Consider the following 10,705-nt stretch of genomic DNA (forward strand, 5'->3'; position numbering starts at 1 on the left):
CTGGACATAGCCAACGGATTCTGGGCCTTACCCTTGGACCCAGAATCACAGGAAAAATTCACGTTTACGGTAGGGGACAAACAGTATACCTGGACCCGGCTCCCACAGGGGTTTCACAATCGCCCGGCTATCTTTCACCGAGTCATGAGCGACATCTTAAAAAGGGTAGAACTGCCCAGCGGGAGTACGATTCTCCAGTATGTTGATGACATACTAATAGCTTCGGAAACGAAAGAAGGGCACCAGATGACCCTGTATTTAGTATTAAAAACATTGGAGACGGCTGGCCTAAAGGTGAGCCCCAAAAAGGCACAGATAGGAAAAACCCAGGTATTGTATCTGGGACACCTTATCTCCCAGGGACTTAAAGAAATGCCACCGGACAGAAAGGACGCTGTCCAGAGTATGCCCAGGCCCGTAACAGTGAGGGGAGTAAGGAAGGTATTAGGCCTCTTTAATTATAGTAGAAATTTTATCCCAGGGTTCGCTAAAATAGCAGAACCCATACAGTGGCTAGTGAAAGGGGGCAAACCAGCACTGGACTCAATAGAATGGGGCCCAGAGCAGGAGGAAGCTTATATCCAACTGAAGTCAGAATTAATATCAGCCCCAGGGTTGGGATTACCAGACATGTGCAAAGACTTCCACATACACTGCAATAATGAAGGGGGATTTTATACCACGGTGGTAACACAGGATCATGGGGACAAGCGCAGGCCAGTGGCATACTACTCCACTGCAGAAGGACCTGTAGTAACCGGGCTTTCACGGCGTATAGCCGCATTAGATTGTGCTGCCTGGGCCATAAAGGTCAGCGAGCCAATTGTGATGACAGGAAACATTATCCTTCACACCAAACACACCTTGGTAGAAATGCTGAACACGGGAAAATTGAGATCCGTCTCAAATATGAGACAAGCAAAATGGGAAGCGGTCCTCCTCCCTCCGAGTAAAGCAGTAACCATCATTAGGGATATGGGGGACAATCCGGCAGAAGGAATATTAGGAACCGGAGAGCCTCATAATTGTGGGGATGTAGATATGAACTTAGAAGAAGATAGAATAAAGGATACCCCTCTGGCGACGGCCGAAGGAACACTTTACGTAGATGGGTCGTGCAAATATATGGATGGACTACCCCGCACAGGGTGGGCCGTAGTTAATGACCGACTGGAAACAGTAGAGTCAGGGCGAATCGACGGGGGTTTGTCAGCCCAAGTGGCCGAGTTAGTGGCACTCACTAAGGCACTGGAGATGTCGGAAAATAAAGTAGTAAACATCTACACAGATAGTAGATACGCCTTTGGGGTAGTCCATGACTATATGACCGCCTGGGGCAGGAGAGGATTCATTACGACAGGAGGCAATCCTATAAAACATCAGAGAAGGATAGAGGCCCTCCTTGAGGCTAGTAATAAGCCCCAACAAGTTGCAGTAATAAAAATCAAGGCACACCAGAGAGAGCCGGACAGAACTAGCCCAGATTGGTTAAACCACCAGGGGAACCAAGCAGCGGACAAAGCTGCACAATTCGCGTTAGAACAAGAGGAGATTAGCGACACACCAGTGGCTAGCATAAGTAACCCAGGAGATAAGATAAGTATTGAAGAACTGCACGAGGACACACCAGATGTTGAGATAGGTACGTGGGAGAAACAAGGCGCTATACGAGGAAGCGATAACATCTGGCGAAAGGATGATAAGGTAATGGCCCCAGAGTGCATACAAAACACTCTGTTGGAAATTCACCACGGGCTCTCTCACTCGGGAAGAGAGGCAATGACAGGAAGTCTCGGTACAGAATGGTGGTGAAAAGGGATGGGAAGAGATATTGCTAAACACTGCCACCGGTGTGTTACGTGTGCACAGTACAATCCAGGCAGGCCAATAAAGGTTAATATGGGACATCAACCCAGGCCGTGAGGCCCATGGGAACATTTGCAAATCGACTTTACCGGCCCTCTACCCCCGTCCCGCGGTAAAACATATTGCCTGGTAATCATAGACCAATTCACTTGACGGGTGGAGGCTTTTCCAACACGGAACTGCACTGCCCTGACGGTTGCCAGAATCCTAGCAGAAGAAGTAATTCCCCGATGGGGAGTGCCCCTTCAAATCAACTCTGATCAAGGCACTCACTTTACTGGTAGTGTCATAAAAACCGTATGTCAATTAATGGGTATCAAACAGAAGTTCCACATCCCCTATCACCCACAAAGTTCAGGAATGGTGGAACGGATGAACCGTACCCTTAAAAATGCATTGGCCAAGGCGATGCAAACATCGGGAAAAACATGGACTGAAGTGCTGCCCATCATCCTGATGAAACTTCGGGCCACTACAAACCAAACGACTGGCCTTACCCCTTATGAACTAATGACAGGAAGGGCGATGCAATTACCCAAAGGCATCATAACAGGTGGGGCTGATGTAGGCCCTCTAAAAGATAAATTAAAACGATACGTTTTGGAACTCAGCACTCAATTAAAGGAGATGCGTAAAAATATCCATGACCAACAGCGGGAAAGGGACAAGGAGCTAGAACTTAACACGCTCCCGGACATTCCCCCCGCCAGAGCGCGGGTCATGGTAAGAAATCTACCTGGCAAACCGGGGTTCGCGCTGAAATGGAGCGGACCCTATGAGATCATAATCAGTGGGGACACCTGTGCCTGTCTGGACATAAGGGGAAAGGGCATATGGAAACATTGGACTCAGTTGAAGTTATATAAAGGACATGAACGTGAATAATTACCCCCACTGTTCTGAATCTGTTCCACAGAAAAAAAAAAGGGAGACCCCTTCAGCAATAACTGGAAGAAGAATATTGCATCAAAAACATGTATAAGTTACTGTGTATAGTTGCGTTGATACGTATTGTCACGGGAGATGCGGCGACAGGACCGCATAGAAAACGGGGATTGCATGTAAATACGTTTTTATATATGTCATATAAGTATGCCAAACGGAGTGGGATAGATGCCTGTTGGGTATGTAGCCATACTCCCACTCATGCGAAAGGAGGGATACCCTTGCGACCAATACCCTTGAACCTCACAGATATGACAGAATGGATAATTAATAGAAATCATACGAAACAGAAAAATACCACTTTATCCACCTTCGGAAAAACCTGGGAACAGAAATGGACTAGCCTAAGGAATGAGTTCCGGAGGGGAGGATATTCGTTAGAAAATTTTAAAGAATGGTATAAGCCAACATATAATTATATTATACGAAAGAACCCCCCTTTTTAGTTCTTAGCAATACGTCAGGAAAGGGCCAGCCGATCGGGGAGATATGTTGGGAGCACGGCACAGAACAGACTGAAGGGATCAGAATTGATGTGGGGAAAGTCATTGTATACAAAATTTTACCACATATAATGCAGGAAATTCCATGGAAAGCTGGTGGTTCAATACCACCAATTTGAAGAATTTGACCAATAATAAACCATGGAATGGGACCAGGCGAACAAATACTGACAACCAGATGGGTTTTACCGTCTTCCGCGCCAACATAAACCCCGAACAACCGGGACAGATAATGACAGCCTATACTTCATATGCGGTCATAGAGCATACCCCTGGCTACCAGAGAATTGGGCAGGATCATGCTATTTGGGGTATGTAGTACCATATGTACAGCACATAAAGGAATTGAAAGACCACCACAAGCATAGCCGTACTAAAAGAGAACTTCCCACCTGGCAGGTGGTACTAGGAGCTATGTTCCCCACGGCTGGAATAATGTTTACTTCTCAAGAAATATGGTTATTGGCAACCATAATTGAGGGAGTAGCCAATGACATGGCTGAATCCCTGAGAGAGATGAGTGCCGAAATGGTAGCCCTAAGAATTGTCGCCCTACCAAATAGAATGGCACTAGATTACCTACTAGCTGCACAGGGAGGTACACGTGCCATGATCGGAGCAGAATGCTGTACATACATCCCAGACAGTTCTGAAAATATTACCAACCTAGCGGACCATATTCAAAAACAAGTAGCTTTGCTCCATCAATCCAGTATTGGAGGCGGATGGTTTGATTGGTTACTGGGAGGATCAGGCTGGGGTGCTTGGCTAGTGCAAATGATATTGATCATGGTTGTGATATGTATACTGCTGTGCTGTGCATTGAGTATCATTAAAATGTGCTGTCAAACTGCTGTGAAAGCTGTGCTGCCAGTAGCTTCTGTCGAAGAATACACCGACCTCCTGCCCAGAAATATGGGTGAAGAAGAAGAAACGTATGATGACGTGCCTGGAACGGCCGGTTCTCACGAGATGAGTCAGTGGTTGTAAACCAACCAGATGAACAAAAGAATGATACCGACTCCGAAAGCAGGGAGCTGAGTTGTCTGAAACTACATAATGTGATCAAAACGGAGGATCACCGAACCATTTGGGTCACTCTCAAGATAGCAGGAGTCCAGGTAAAAATGGAATTGGACACAGGATCAGCCCTAACAGTCATAAACCGATGGGACTACGAGCGGCTATTCTCACACATACCCTTGAGAGACACAAAAATTATTTTGAAGACGTACACGGGGCAAAAAGTCTACCCCAAAGGAAAAATAAGGGTGACCGTTATATATAACGGTAAGGAAACACCAAAACTAGACCTGTATGTATTGCAAGATGGAGGACCACCATTACTGGGATGTGAATGGATCCGGGAAATACAGCTAGATTGGCATTCCATACAAGCACTGACTGTGGCTGCCAAAAAGGATGACGACGTCACACCTGGGCGACTGTCAAAGATCCTAACCAACGTGCAAGAAGTGTTCCAGCAAGGACTCGGAACACTAAAAGGCATGACAGCAACAATTAAAATCGAAGAAAACACAAACCCAAAATTTTTTAAGGCCAGACCGGTACCTTATGCGATCCGCCCAGCCGTCGAAGCAGAGCTGGAGAGTTTGGAACGTTCAGGAGTACTGTCCAAGGTAGACTGGAGCGAGTGGGCTACACCCATCATCCCTGTGATGAAAAAGTCATTGAGCAGCACGCCTGGGGAACCAAGGAAGGTTCACATCTGTGGGGACTTTAAGGTAACAGTGAACCCAATCCTTCACACCGTACAATATCCACTTCCGCGGATTGAAGATATTTTTGCCTCGCTATCGGGAGGGAAATGCTTCACTAAGATTGATCTGGCCCAGGCGTATCTGCAAATGGAGGTAGAAGAAGCATCAAAAAAATACCTCACAATCAACACTCACAAAGGTCTCTACCAATACAACCAGCTGGTATTCGGGGTAGCATCAGCTCCGGCTATTTGGCAAAGGGCAATGGAACAAGTCCTGCAAGGGATCCCAGGGACCCAGTGTTATTTGGACGACATCCTGGTCACGGGCGAAAATGACAGTGATCACCTCGCCAACCTGGAGCAGGTGCTCACTAGATTGAAGGAATATGGGCTCCGAGCTAACCGCCCCAAATGCGAGTTTTTTAAAAAACAGATCTCGTATTGTGGCCACGTTATCGATAAAGAGGGGTTACATAAGTCCCCAGAAAAGATTGAGGCAGTAGTCAAGGCTCCAGCACCGGAAAATGTGTCACAACTGAGGTCGTTCCTCGGGCTGGTAAACTATTACCATAAGTTCTTGCCAAATTTGCCTACAATACTACACCCACTGAACACCCTACTGCAAACTGGGGTGCCATGGAAGTGGAGTGATGAATGTAAACGAGCTTTCCAGAAGAGCAAAACACTAATCACATCGAAAGAGGTATTGGCCCATTTCAACCCAGCACTACCAATTCGGTTGGCGTGTGATGCGTCACCCTACGGCATTGGAGCGGTGCTGTCGCACAAATTCTCGGACGGCTCAGAGAGGCCAATAGCCTTTGCGTCACGATCACTAACCTCAGCCGAGCGTAACTACACCCAGATTGACAGGGAAGCCCTCAGCCTAGTGTGGGGAGTGAAAAAGTTCAATTACTATCTGCACGGGCAGAAATTCACCTTGCTGACTGACCACCAGCCTCTTGTCTCCATTTTTAATCCGAAGAAGGGCGTTCCGGTGATGACTGCGCAACGACTACAAAGATGGTCACTCTTTCTAGGGGCGCACCACTATGAGATCGAATATAAGGGCACGAAACAGCATGGAAATGATGATGAGCTATCACGCCTGCCACTGCCTACTGCGGAGGAAGCACCAGCAGTGGATCCTGTCGAAATATTTCATTCGACTATAGTTGAATACCTACTGGTAATTAACGCTTGTATAGAAAAGGAGACCCGAAATGACCCGACACTGTCTCGGGTATATGATTTGACGGTGAAGGGATGGCCAGCACATGGCGACTCACTGTTGCCAGCATTCTCGACAAGAAGAGAACAGCTGTCAGTGTGCCGGGGGACCTTGATGTGTGGATCCCGAGTGGTAATTCCACCCAAGTTAAGGGATAGAGTGCTCAATGAGCTTCATGAGGGTCATCTGGGAGGGGTAAAAATGAAATGCCTTGCCCCAGGGCTTATGTGTGGTGGCCGGGAATCGATAAACAAATCGAGGACCTGACCAAGAGCTGCTCAGGATGCCAGAAAGTCCAAAATGCACCACCACATGCCCCTCTACACCCATGGGAGTGGCCCTCATCTCCATGGCAACGGGTGCATATTGATTTTGCTGGTCCATTCATGGACTCAATGTTTTTAATAGCCGTGGATGCGCACGCGAAATGGCCTGAGGTCATCAAAACTATTGCAGTCCTACGGACCATTTTTGCCAGGAATGGCTTGCCAGAACAGATTTGCTCCGATAACGGGCCACAGTTTGTGTCCGAAGAGTTCCGGAGGTTTATGAAGAAGAATGGGGTAAGGCATTACACATCCGCCCCGTATCATCCAGCCACAAATGGATTGGCTGAGAGGTTCGTACAAACCTTTAAGAAGGCAATAAAAGCTATGTACAATGACAACATTCCGCTGCAGCATAAGGTGGACAATTTCCTGTTCGCCTACCGGAATGCGACACATGCAGTCACCAACCAGGCCCCGGCCATGATGTTCTTTAACCGAAGGTTAAGATTTTGCCCGGATTTGCTCAGACCAAACGTACGAAGAGATGTTGAGAGTAAGCAATTCCAGCACATCCATGAGAAGCCAACAAGGAGCTTCAATGTAGGGCAACCAGTCTTGGCCCACGACTACCGAACAGAAAAATGGCAGCCAGGAACGATATGCACACGGCAGGGCCCACTAATGTACACAGTGGACGTTGGGGAGAACATCGTGAGACGCCATGCTGACCAGATCCTAGAGCCACAGGAACAAGTCAACCCCATGTCTCGCCCATACGTACCTGGTGAGGAACCCCACGTACAGGTCGCATCTACCCCAGAAACAGTAGCATCGGAAGCTGATGAACCAACCGACGACAGGGTGCCAGAATCGCCTCCGCACCAAGAGCGAGACACTCGGGAAAGGCGCTATCCAGAAAGGATCAGGAAGCCTCCCCAAAGACTGAATATATAAATGGACTATTTTCAGCTAACGTTGTATGTTAAAAGTGTTAATTGTAATTAGTTTGATGTTTAATTGTTAAATGAGTGTTATGGTACTGTTAATCTAAAAGGGGAGGAATTGTAATGTATATACCTTTAAGGGGGGAACTACTTTTTACAGCTTATGTATACTGCAGTACCAGCAGTAACCACACCTGTATATAGCACTGAGTAGTAATCTGTACAGTTCAGTTCCAGAGTGAGCCACGTTGAGTAAACACCTGTTGTACCGTTCCCCTGCAGTCTGGTGTCTTATTACTCTCGGACACAACACTTTGCATCTGTCTTTTCACGAAGGAAGAAGATGCTGCCATAGACATAATGCAGGAGGAGGTAGAGGAGATACTAGATGGGATAAAATTGATAAAGACAAGGTACTAGCAAGGCTGGCTGTACTTAAAGTAGATAAGTCACCAGGACCGGATGGGAAGCATCCTAGTACGCTGAGGGAAGTGAAGGAAGAAATTGCGGAGGTACTGGCCATAACCTTCCAATCCTCATTAGAAACTGGGGTGGTGCCAGAGGACTGGAGAATTGCAAATGTTACACCCTTGTTCACACCCAGCAACCACGGGCCAGTCAGTTTGACCTCGGTAGTGGGGAAGCTTTTAGAAACAAAAATCAGGGACAAAATTAACAGTGTGGATTAATTAAGGAAAGCCAGCATGGATTTGTTAAAGGCAAATAGTGTTTAACCAACTTGATGGAGTTTTTTGATGAGGTAACAGAGAGGGTTGATGAGGGCAATGCGGTTGACGTGGTGTGCATGGATTTCCAAAAGGCGTTCGACAAAGTGCCAAATAATAGGCTTACCAGCAAAGTTGAAGCCCATGGAATAAAAGGGACAGTGGCTGCATGGATAGGGAATTGGCTAAGTGACAGAAAACAGAGAGTAGTGGTGAACGGTTGTTTTTCGGACTGGAGGAAGGTACACAGTGGTGTTCCCCAGGGGTCGGTACTAGGACCACTGCTTTTCTTGATTATATATTAATTAATTGGATGTGGGTGTACAAGGCACAATTTCAAAATTGCAGATGACACAGAACTTGGAAGTATAGTGAACAGTGAGGAAGATAGTGATAGACTTCAAGTGGACATAGACAGGCTGGTGGAGTGGGCGGACACGTGACAGATTAAATTTAATGCAGAAAAATGTGAAGTGATACATTTTGGTAGGAAGAATGAGGAGAGGAAATATAAACTAAAGGGTACAATCCTAAAGTGGGTGCATGAACAGAGAGACCTGGGGGTATATGTGAACAAATCGTTGAAGGTGGCAGGGCAGGTTGAGAAAGCGGTTAAAAAAGCTTACGGGAACCTGGGCTTCATGAATAGAGGTATAGAGTACAAAAGTGTTGAAATTATGATGAACCTTTATAAAACACTAGTTCAGCCTCAACTGGAGTATTGTGTCCAATTCTGGGCACCGCACTTTATGAAGGATGTGAAGGTCTTCGAGAGGGTGCAGAAAAGATTTACGAGAACGATTCCAGGGATGAGGGACTTCAGTTACGTGGATAGACTGGAGAAGCTGGGGTTTTTCTCCTTGGAGCAGAGAAGACTGAGAGGAGATTTGATAGAGGTGTTCAAGATCATGAGGGGTCTGGACAGAGTAGATAGAGAGAAACTGTTCCCATTGGCAGAAGGGTCGAGAACCAGAGGACACAGATTTAAGGTGATTGGCAGAAGAACCAAAGGCGACATGAGGAAAAACTGCCTGAAAGGATGGTGGAGGCAGATTCAATCACGGCTTTCAAAAGGGAATTGGATAAGTACCTGAAAGAGAAATATTGCAGGACTTCAGATTCCTAGGGCAGGAGGGACCTGTCCAAGTTGGACAGGTTGCACCTCAACAGAGCTGGGACCAATGTCCTCATGGGACGGTTAACAAGTGCTGTGGGGGAGGGTTTAAATTAATTTAACAGGGGGATGGGCACCAGGATGAAACATTAGAGAGGAGAAACAAGGTGCAAAGAGGACTGGGAGAGACAAGTAGCACTAGAGGGACAGAATTGCTGGTCATCATCCAAAATTCGATAGACTCTGGAACAGTTCCCATGGATTGGAGGATAGCTAATGTTACCCCACTATTCAAAAAAGGTGGTAGAGAGAAAACAGGAAATTATAGACTGGTAAGCCTGACATCGGTAGTGGGGAAAATGCTACAGTCCATTATAAAAGATGTAATAGCAGAGCACTTGGAAAACAGTGACAGGATCGGACAAAGTCAACATGGATTTACAAAAGGTAAATCGTGCTTGACTAATCTACTGGCATTTTTTGAGGATGTAACTGGTAAAATAGATAAGGGAGAACCAGTGGATGTGGTGTATTTGGACATTCAGAAGGCTTTCGATAAGGTCCCGCATAAGAGATTAGCGTGTAAAGTTAAGGCACATGGGATTGGGGGCAAGGTACTGACTTGGATAAAGAACTGGTTGGCAGACAGAAAGCAAAGAGTTAGAAACATACTAACATAGAAGATAGGAGCAGGAGTAGGCCATTTGGCCCTTCGAGCCTGCTCCGCCATTCAATGAGATCATGGCTGATCATCCAAATTCAGTACCCTGTCCCTGCCTTCTCTCCATATCCCTTGATCCATTTAGCCTTAAGCAATATATCCAACTCCTTCTTGAATATATTTAATCAATTGGCCTGTACTGCCTTCTGTGGTAGAGAATTCCACAGGTTCACCACTCTCTGGGTGAAGAAATTCCTCCTCATCTCTGTCCTAAATGGCTTACCCCTTATCCTTAAACTGTGACCCCTGGTTCTGGACTCCCCGACCATCGGGAACATCCTTCCTGCATCTAGTCTGTCTACGCCGGTTAGAATTTTATAAGTTTCAATGAGATCCCCTCTCATTCTTCTAAACTCCAGCGAGTACAAGCCCAATCAACCCACTCTCTCCTCATACGTCATTCCTGCCAACCCAGGTATCAGCCTGCTGAATCTTCGCTGCACTCCCTCCATGGCAAGAACATCCTTCCTCAGATAAGGCGACCAAAACTGCACACAATACTCACCAAGTCCCTGTGCAACTGCAGCAAGACACCCTTGTTCTTGTACTTGAATCCTTTCGCTACGAAGGCCAACATACCATTTGCCCTCTTAACCGCCTGCTGCACCCCTCTACACTGTCCCATCAAACACTCCCAGGGCAGGTACACCACGGGTTAGATACA

This window comes from Somniosus microcephalus, chromosome 4, assembly GCF_052327205.1.
Source record: "Somniosus microcephalus isolate GS21.2 chromosome 4, FLI_Smic_1.0, whole genome shotgun sequence".
Taxonomy (NCBI): Eukaryota; Metazoa; Chordata; class Chondrichthyes; order Squaliformes; family Somniosidae; genus Somniosus; species Somniosus microcephalus.